Source organism: Myotis lucifugus, unplaced genomic scaffold (assembly GCF_000147115.1).
Source record: "Myotis lucifugus unplaced genomic scaffold, Myoluc2.0 scaffold_129, whole genome shotgun sequence".
Lineage (NCBI taxonomy): Eukaryota > Metazoa > Chordata > Mammalia > Chiroptera > Vespertilionidae > Myotis > Myotis lucifugus.
Genome location: NW_005871177.1, coordinates 127,005 through 135,836, shown reverse-complemented (window position 1 = coordinate 135,836; position 8,832 = coordinate 127,005). Strand labels below are relative to the sequence as shown.

Genomic DNA, 8,832 nt, shown 5'->3' with positions numbered 1-8,832 from the left:
TGAGAGCATAAACTGTGGAGCCAGACTGCATGGATCCAGCCCTACACTTAATAGTAGTGCCAATGTGAGCAAGATAATCTGTCCACGCTCAGCTTTCTAATCTGTAAAATGGGATAAATAGTTCCTAACCCACAGGATACGAAGTGCTTAGATCAATGCCTAGAATAGAGTATGTGAAAAAGTGTTTGCTGTTATGGCTCAGATCTAAAGCCATACTGCCTGGATTCTAATCCCCTTTAACTCTCACTAACCAGACGATCATAAACAAGTTAAATAATCTCTCAGATATGCGGTTTTGTCGTCTGCAAACAAAGATGGCCATAGTACATCCTGGCATGATTTAGATCACATAAATTAATACACAATGCTTAGAGGAGTGCCTGGCAGGCAAAAACACTCGATAAATGCTGACTCTTGTAATCCTCATTTTATAGATGATTAAAACTGATTTTCTCGCATGCCATGGGAGTGTGTTCCCGGACTCAAACCCAGACAGACTGACTCCAATGTCCTAATTCAATTTAGATAGTCTGAAAATAAATGTTCACATTTTAAAGAAATTCTACCTAGCAATAATACCTTAGATTATATCCTGATTATTATGGATATACCATTGGATGAGACCTCTATGTTGGATTGTTAAGTGGCCATTTTACTCATACCTCTTTAAAATAGCGATATCCGAGTCCTGAGAGCAACATCATAAAATGTCCAGGAATACATCCATTTTCTATAGCAGTAACACTTGGCACGGGCCCTCTCAGAGAACCTTAAATGTTTGTCTCTTCGTCCTCACTGCTTGTGTCCAAATTCCAACTACCTCCAGTTTCTTTCTGTCTTCTGAGTTCCGTGTTTCTTCTGTCTTCTATCTAAAAAACAACAGGCTTATCCACTGTCAACTATCCTGCATTGGAAAGAGCGTGGGTTTTGTAGTTAGACAAACGTTGATGAATTAACATAACAGAGTTTGTGCATATGAAAACAATGTTCTTAATTTCTCCCTCTAAGTCCTTTCAGCTTTTTTTCAATTTGAGCCTGGAGGTTTATTGCTCTGGGGGAGGAAAGAACCTAGAACAAAGACACTATTGATGAGCTTTTATTCTCAGAGCTGACTTTCTTGACCTCTTTAGGAGAGAGAGGGGACTTGCAAGCCAGGCTGTCAGGAGAAAGAATGATGTCTGAATCACAAAGCACCGCCTCCAGCACCGAGCTGGTGCACCAGATCACAGGACCCAGGGTGTGACATCCAGGAGGTGGAAAGCCCACCCAACAGCCAGGTGAAGAGAGGTAAGAGGAAATAGGTGAGACATGTGTGTCTTGTTCTCCTATCTCAGGAGCAAAGAGGAGAGTGTATTCGACTTAAGGAAATGCCTGAAACATAAAGATTTTTGTCCTACTTCCTGTGGCGGGCATGGTGGCAACAGAGTAAAAGTGTAGCACAGCGTGATGGGAAGAAGAAGGGTCTTTGCTGAGTTCTCCTAAGATAGATGTTTTCACCTGACCCTAAGGTAGCACATAGTAGAAGTCAGCTGATAGTATGATTTGGCTCATAATCAGAAGTCAGTGTTCCAGGGATTGAATGAATGTCACAAAAATCTTAAAGCCAATAACCAAAGAAAGCTACTTGGCCCTAACCCTAAATTTTTTTCCTTTAATTCTTTATTGTTTGAAGTATTACATATGTCTCCTTTTTCCCCCATTGACCACTCCTCGGCCACTCCCACCCCCCAGTACATGCCCTGAGCCCCCTAGTGTCTGTGTCCATTGGTTGGGCTTATATGCATGCATACAAGTTCTTTGGTTGATCTCTTACCCACCCCCCGCCTCTCCTGCCTTCCCTCTGAGGTTTGATGGTCTGTTTGATGCTTCTCTGTCTCTGGATCTATTTTTGTTCATCAGTTTATGTTGTTCATTATATTCCAGAAATGAGTGAGATCATTTATTTTCCTCCGACTGGCTTACTTCTCTTAGCACAAGGCTCACCCTGAATGTATAGAGAACAGACAACCACCTCAGTCTTTCAGGCTAGGGGGCCAGCAGTAGTCATAGATAGACAAGAGGCGTTTGCAATGGAACCAGAGGACAGTACACAGCATTGAAAACAAGTCTTAGGGGCTGTCTCCCTTCACCCCAGGCTCTCCCGCCCAAATACACCTGGACATTGTTGGAGAGCAGCAGGTTTAGAAGAAGGAAACCAAAATACCAAGATTTAAACCAAAATATGCTAGGTTGCCTACAGACTTAAACTGTTGTATTAGACTAAAATTATTGGATTAGAATAAATGGCTCCACCTTCCTACTCAGGAGATGAAGTACTTAAAAGAAAGAGCAAATAAGTGAGAAAGAACATAACTGCATTTTCTTTCTACATAGCTGTATGTAAAGTGTGATCTCCCTATACTGATAGGTTTTCTTTTTGATCAGCAGTCAATAGTTTCCAAAAACTGTATTAGCACAAAAATTAGCCCTACAAAAAGGAAATAGCACTCATTATTGGAACCTGTAGATGTCATCTGACATAAATGTTGAGCACGCGGAGACTCAGAAGTAACACTAACAAACACACATTGAATGCTAATTACAGTAGTCCCCATCTATCCGCAGGGGATATGTTCCAAGACCCTGTGCATGCCTGAAACTGAATAGTTCTGATTCCGAGTCCACTTTTACACCTCTGCTGGAAATGTGGGAGGAGCTGCTTCATCAGCCGATGCAGCCTGGCCAGTACTTTTTTCTATTCTTCAGCCCAAACCTATTCTTGAGTATGTGTAACCATCCCTTACTTGCAGGAAATGGCCTCGTGTCCTTTATGTCAGGGGATCCTATGCTGAAGTCTTCTTATAGGCTCACCATTTTCTGGCACAACATGTTGCTGTCCATCGGAGCTCATTTTCTGCTCATTTCTTTCATCCACAAATTTAATGACTTTCCATCTTAACTAAGCACTTACCACACACTGTGGCCCTGACTTTTGCAGTTTGAAGTGCGACAGCAAAACTAGCATGAGTTTCCTTTTCCTTCTTCCCAGTTTCACGGGTAGAAGATTCATTCTTGCCATGGAGCTTAGCAACCTCAGCATACAATTTCATTTCCTTCCTTCTTAAATTCAGAACTTCCATTCTTTCACTTAATGGAAGCATTTTATGGCTTCTCCTTGGCATATCCGAAGTATCAGCATCACTGCTCTTGTGCGTGTGGGCCATTATTAAGGAAAATAAGGGTTACATGTACACAAGCACTACAATACTGCTACCGTCAATCTGACCTGATAACCTAGACCCCAAGGCCGTGACTAATGGACACGGAGCGTGTACATCGTAAAGATGCTGGACAGAAGGATGATTCGTGTCCCGGGAGGGGCGGAGCAGGACGGTGCTAGGTTTCAGCACACTGCTCAGGACAATGGGCAATTTAACACTTAGGAATTGTTTCTTTCTGGAATTTCCCACTTCATATTTCCAGATGAGAGTAACTGAAACCATGGAGAGTGAAACCGGGGATAAAGAGGGGAACTACGGTAGTGTACTTGCAATAAAAATGCTAATGACGATCATATGAATGGCAGTTTCACTTGATGTTCCTCATAAAGCAGCAGAAATGCTAATTTTATTAAAATTCAAGCCTTAAGTGCATGTCTGTGTAGTATTCTGTATGGAGAAATGGGAGGAGTACTGCATACCCCAAAACCCCGTTGGTCTGGCGGAGAAGCACTGGGGCCATGGTTTGAATTGTGCCCTGAACCAGAACCAGCTGCCCTTTTCTTGGCACATCATTGTCACCTGAAAGACCAACTGACGGTCCTGATTGGAATTACATAGATTTGGGAACTGGGCAGATATTTCTCAAAAATGAACAATGTAATCCTGTTACTTTAAGAAAAACAACTAATAGTATTTGTTGCCAATGATTAAACTTGAACTTTCAACAAAACTAAAAGTTTGAAAACCTCGTACTGCGGTTGACTGAAAGGCTTTTCCTATCATCAGAAACTTAATATCTGTGGTGATATTATTGAATGTGATTTCATCATATTGTCTAATAGAATGTGTTAACATCTGGAAAATATGTATAACTCAGTGAACCAAGCTTTTCCAAATAACCAAACCTGGTTAAAAGACTCAGTCATGTGGCAAGACTACCAAAAGGATCCAAATGCCGCAGTGCACACAAAGTTCATTGAAATGGCTTCAGATTCCACATTACCACTAACCATTAAGAAACTTCCACTTGAAAATAAAATAAAATCGGGGTGGGGGGGGGAAGAAACTACCACTTGCCTAGTTGTGATATAACATTAAAAATGATTACTCACCCATCTGGTGTGTGGCTCAGTGGTTAAGCGTTGACCTAGGAACCAGGAGGTCACAGTTCGATCCCCGTCAGGGCCCATGCCCAGGTTGTGGGCTCAGTCCCCAGTAGGAGGCGTGCAGGAGTCAGCCAATCAACGATTCTCTCTCCCTCTCCCTTCCTCTCTCAAATCAATAAAAATATTTTTAAATGATTACTCATAATGACCTTCATAAAGCTATCAAAATACCTTTTTAAAATTACTTATCTGTTCATACTTCAACCAAAATAACATAGTGCAACAAATTGAATTCAGAAGCAGATATGAAAATCCAGTTGTCTTGTACTAAGCCCAAGAAATTTCAAAAATGTAAAACGATGTCACTCTTCTTACTGCAAATAAAAATGAACATCTTCAGTAAAAATGATATTTACATTAACTTGTAACTGGTTTATTAGTTTGGAATTTTAAATGAATTAATTTTTTTCAGTTTCTCAGTTTTAATTTCTTAAATGGTAATCACTAATACATATAAGCCATATAAACAAAAACTCTTGGGGAAACATCAATAAAACTTAAAAGTATAAAGTAGTGCTGAGGCCAAAAAGTTTGAAACTGGTAACCTAAATGTCAACACATATTCAGATATTTAAACATAACAAATTAAATATTCACTCCAGGTGTATCAATTGGCCACATTGTGAAATCTGCACCATCTCTTCACAGTTTTTAGGTGGTGTTCCTCTCATGCTAAGATCTCTCCATCCTTTTGCTGCGATCCTTCTCTAAAGACATAATTACAGCTGTTAGACACTTCAAAACACAAAATGTCAACTCAATCTCCTCTACCAGGCAAAATCAGAATTAGAAATAAATTCGGGAGGTAGAACGAGGAAAAAGAAGAGAGAATTCAGATGCACAAGTCAAAATGGTTGGTCTCTCAAATTACGTGCTTCATATAAATACTCCTTAAAGTTATATATGGATACAAATAAAACCTGCAATCTAATATACTGGGGTTTTTGTCTGCATTAGGGAAAAAAATATAAAGCAAGGAGCCCTTCCCCTCCACAGCCTGCCCCTGCTCTCTGAGGACACAGACCGCCCAGAGAGGATGGATCCCATGGGACTCGGCAAGTTCCCGAGGTTCACTCTCAGGCCCGCCCAGGTTTCAGAGGGTGGCCTTCTGTGCTGCAGAGCTAATGAATGTCACACCTAAAGCTGCAGCAGGCAGAACTCGGGAATTAAGCGGCAATAATTATTCGGGGGTGTTTCCTGGCCTTCTTTCAAAACGGACAACTTGGAAAACCAGCCTTTTACTGCAGGCCAAAATACATTTCTAAAGTAACCCTTTCATACCTTTGCCGGGACACACACACTTTGCTCTCTTAGGTAAATGGATGTACACACCACAAGTGTGATTTCAAAAGGATCCAGGCCAAAATAAGGCAAATTCACCTGAAATACTCCAATAATTGAAGCAGTGGGAAATTTTTCTGGGGTTTTGTTTGCCTAAGGAAGTAGGATAGGGAGATCATTCCAAAGACCCCAAGAGTGGCTTAATTCTCTGATGGATGGATGTATACTGAAATTGTAAGATGCTATCATTTCTACCCAGATCAGCAATGAAAGGAATTTTTTTTTCGTTTGTAGGGGGAGATATAAAATATAAAGTGAGAGACAAAAAGAAGCTTCAAGCTCAGCCGGTGTGGCTCAGTGGTTGAGCATCGACCTATGAACCAGGAGATTATGGTTCGATTCCCAGTCAGGGCACATGCCCAGGTTGTGGGCCTGCAGGAGACAGCCAATCAATGATTCTCTCTCATCATTGGTGTTTCCATCTCTCTCTCCCTCTCCCTTCCTCTCTGAAATCAATTTAAAAAAAAATTTTTTTAAGAAGCTTCAAAATGTCCCCCACGCTGGCCTAGAAAGCAGCAAACTCTCACTGTTTATGAGTCATTAGCAGCGGTTCTCAACCTGTGGGTCGCGACCCCTTTGGCGGTCGAATGACCCTTTCACAGGGGGTCGCCTAAGACCATCCTGCATATCAGATATTCACATTACGATTCATAACAGTAGCAACATTACAGTTATGAAGTAGCAACGAAAATAATTCTATGGTTGGGTCACAACATGAGGAACTGTATTTAAAGGGCCAGAAGGTTGAGAACCACTGCATTAGTCCAAATATCTTAAACAAAATATGTTTCCACTCCCTTTCCTTTTCCTTGGGTTATACAACTACTTAACTGCACTTCTTGATAGGGTGTGGGGGCTGCCTCAAACAGCAAAATTGTTCAGTCATGTGATCCAATTCAGTCATCATGGGAGCTCTAAGCTCCAAATTGACTGCAGCAGTACATCTATTATTAAAGAGGGTTTTTCTAAAAGCAGACTCTTTTATTAGAAGCTTTATTACCAGAAGTTAACATCGAATAAGGAAGCATTCTGGATCATGGGGAGAAAGCATAATTAAATACTAACTTAATTTATGGTAAAAACATACCAGCTGGTTAGGAAGACCATGCAAGAATGTATACAAGGCATATAGAAGAATAAGTAAAACAAGCAAGATAAAAAAAGTGTAACTCCAAGTATTTAAAACTCATATATATATATATATATATATATATATATATATATGTATATATATATATATATTTAAAACTATGCTTAGGAAAAAACAAACAAAAAGGAATTACTGGCTTTGCAGACGCTGCCGCCTGGAAGCCGCCCATGACCAGCCATGGTGAACCCCACCGTGTTCTTCGACATCGCCGTCGAAGGCAAGCCCTTGTCTCCTTTGAGCAGACAAAGTTCCAAAGACAGCAGAAAACTTCCGTGCTCTGAGCACTGGGGAGAAAGGATTTGGTTATAAAGGTTCCTGCTTTCACAAAATTATTCCAGGATTTATGTGCCAGGGTGATCACTTCACACGCCCTAATGGCACAGGCGGCAAGTCCATCTATGGGCAGAAATTTGAGGATGAGAACTTCGTCCTGAAACGTACAGGTCCTGGCATCTTGTCCATGGCCAATGCTGGACCCAACACAATTGTTCCCAGTTTTTCATCGTCACTGCCAAGACTGAGTGGATGAATGGCAAGCATGTGGTCTTCGGCCGGGTGAGCTCCTGACCCACACGGAGCCAACAAGACCCTCACCTGAAAATTCTAGGACTGAGAGTTGGCAATCTCTTTGGGCTGCCTGGATTACAAAATACAATATTAGAAACTATCAACATGTCCCTTGGGGAAGAAGAGAAAGACTATGCGAAGGTGAAAATAAAGCCATTGCTAAAGAGTGAGAAGTGAGAGAGAGACTCCTGACGGCTTGATTACCTGACCTCTTGGTCCTGCCAGGATATTGCAGCAGCCATGGAGTGCTTTGGGCTCAGGAATAGCAAGATCAGCAAGAAGATCTCCATTGCTGACTGTGGGCAACTCTAATAAATATGACTTGTGTTTTATCTTAACCACCAGACCATTCCTTCTGTAGCTCAGGAGAGCACCCCTTCACCCCGATTTGCTTGGAATGTTCTATAATCTTTATGCTCTTGACAGTTTATTGGGTTCCATAATTTCCCTACCCCTTCCCAGTCTAGCTGGATTGCAGAGTTAAGTTTATGATTATGAAATAAAAACTAAACAGTTGTCTGTCAAAAAAAAAAAGGAATTACTATATACAGAAAGTGCTAAAACACAGAACGGTGAACATTTGTATTTTCTTAATCTTTTCTCTGTTTTCCAAGTTTTGGTCATTGTGTTGGTATTATTTTCAAATTTAATAGAAGTAAATGCAATAAGTATGAAACTACTTTGGAATAAGTAGTTGAAGAGCGGTTGAGGTTAAAGGAGAAGATTGATCTGTGTCCAGGTCAGGGAACAAGAGAAAGGGGAGCTGCAGGACAGTAGCTGGTAGTGGAGGAGGCAGGGCAGCTCTGGGCTGGGCTTTGGGGCCCAGAGAAGCAGGGGACAATCGCCACTTACCCTTCCGCCCTTGAAGCTCCTGGAAACAAGCTTCCTGTGGACTCTGGGTGCTGGCTCCAGACTCTTCTCTCCAAGGACACGAGGAGTCGTTGGAAAGGAAAAGGGACAACGATCGTGGCTCATCCTGAAATCTTACCATCATTTAAACGCCTGAACTCAGGTTGCCCTACCACGCCAACCAGCACCAAAGAGCATCTCCTCGTAGCAAGCTGGAGCCAATAAAATCACACACACACAAGCTGGAGCCAATAAAATCACACACACACACACACACACACACACACACACACGGGCATACACATAATCCATTCACGCTCAGATTTTCAAAATGCCTACTAGTAAGAGGTTCTACGCTCAGGATTCAGTGGTGATGAAGGCAGACATGACTCCTGACCACCTGTCACTTAGCAGCCATGTCACCACATCAACTTGCTCCCTGACCATTGGTGATGGGCTCAGGAGTGGGTCCCTGCCTCCACTGAGCCCATCACACCCTTTTTCCTCCACGGCCATGGTTGACTGATCCAGAGGAGAGCCCCTGACCCACACGGAGCCA

The 8,832-nt window shown here is 41.9% G+C and overlaps 1 pseudogene; it reads left to right on the top strand.

Moving 5' to 3' along the window:
* Positions 1–7,025: 7,025 nt before the first annotated feature.
* LOC102433284 lies at positions 7,026–7,958 on the top strand (annotated as a pseudogene).
* The last annotated feature ends 874 nt before the right edge of the window (positions 7,959–8,832 follow it).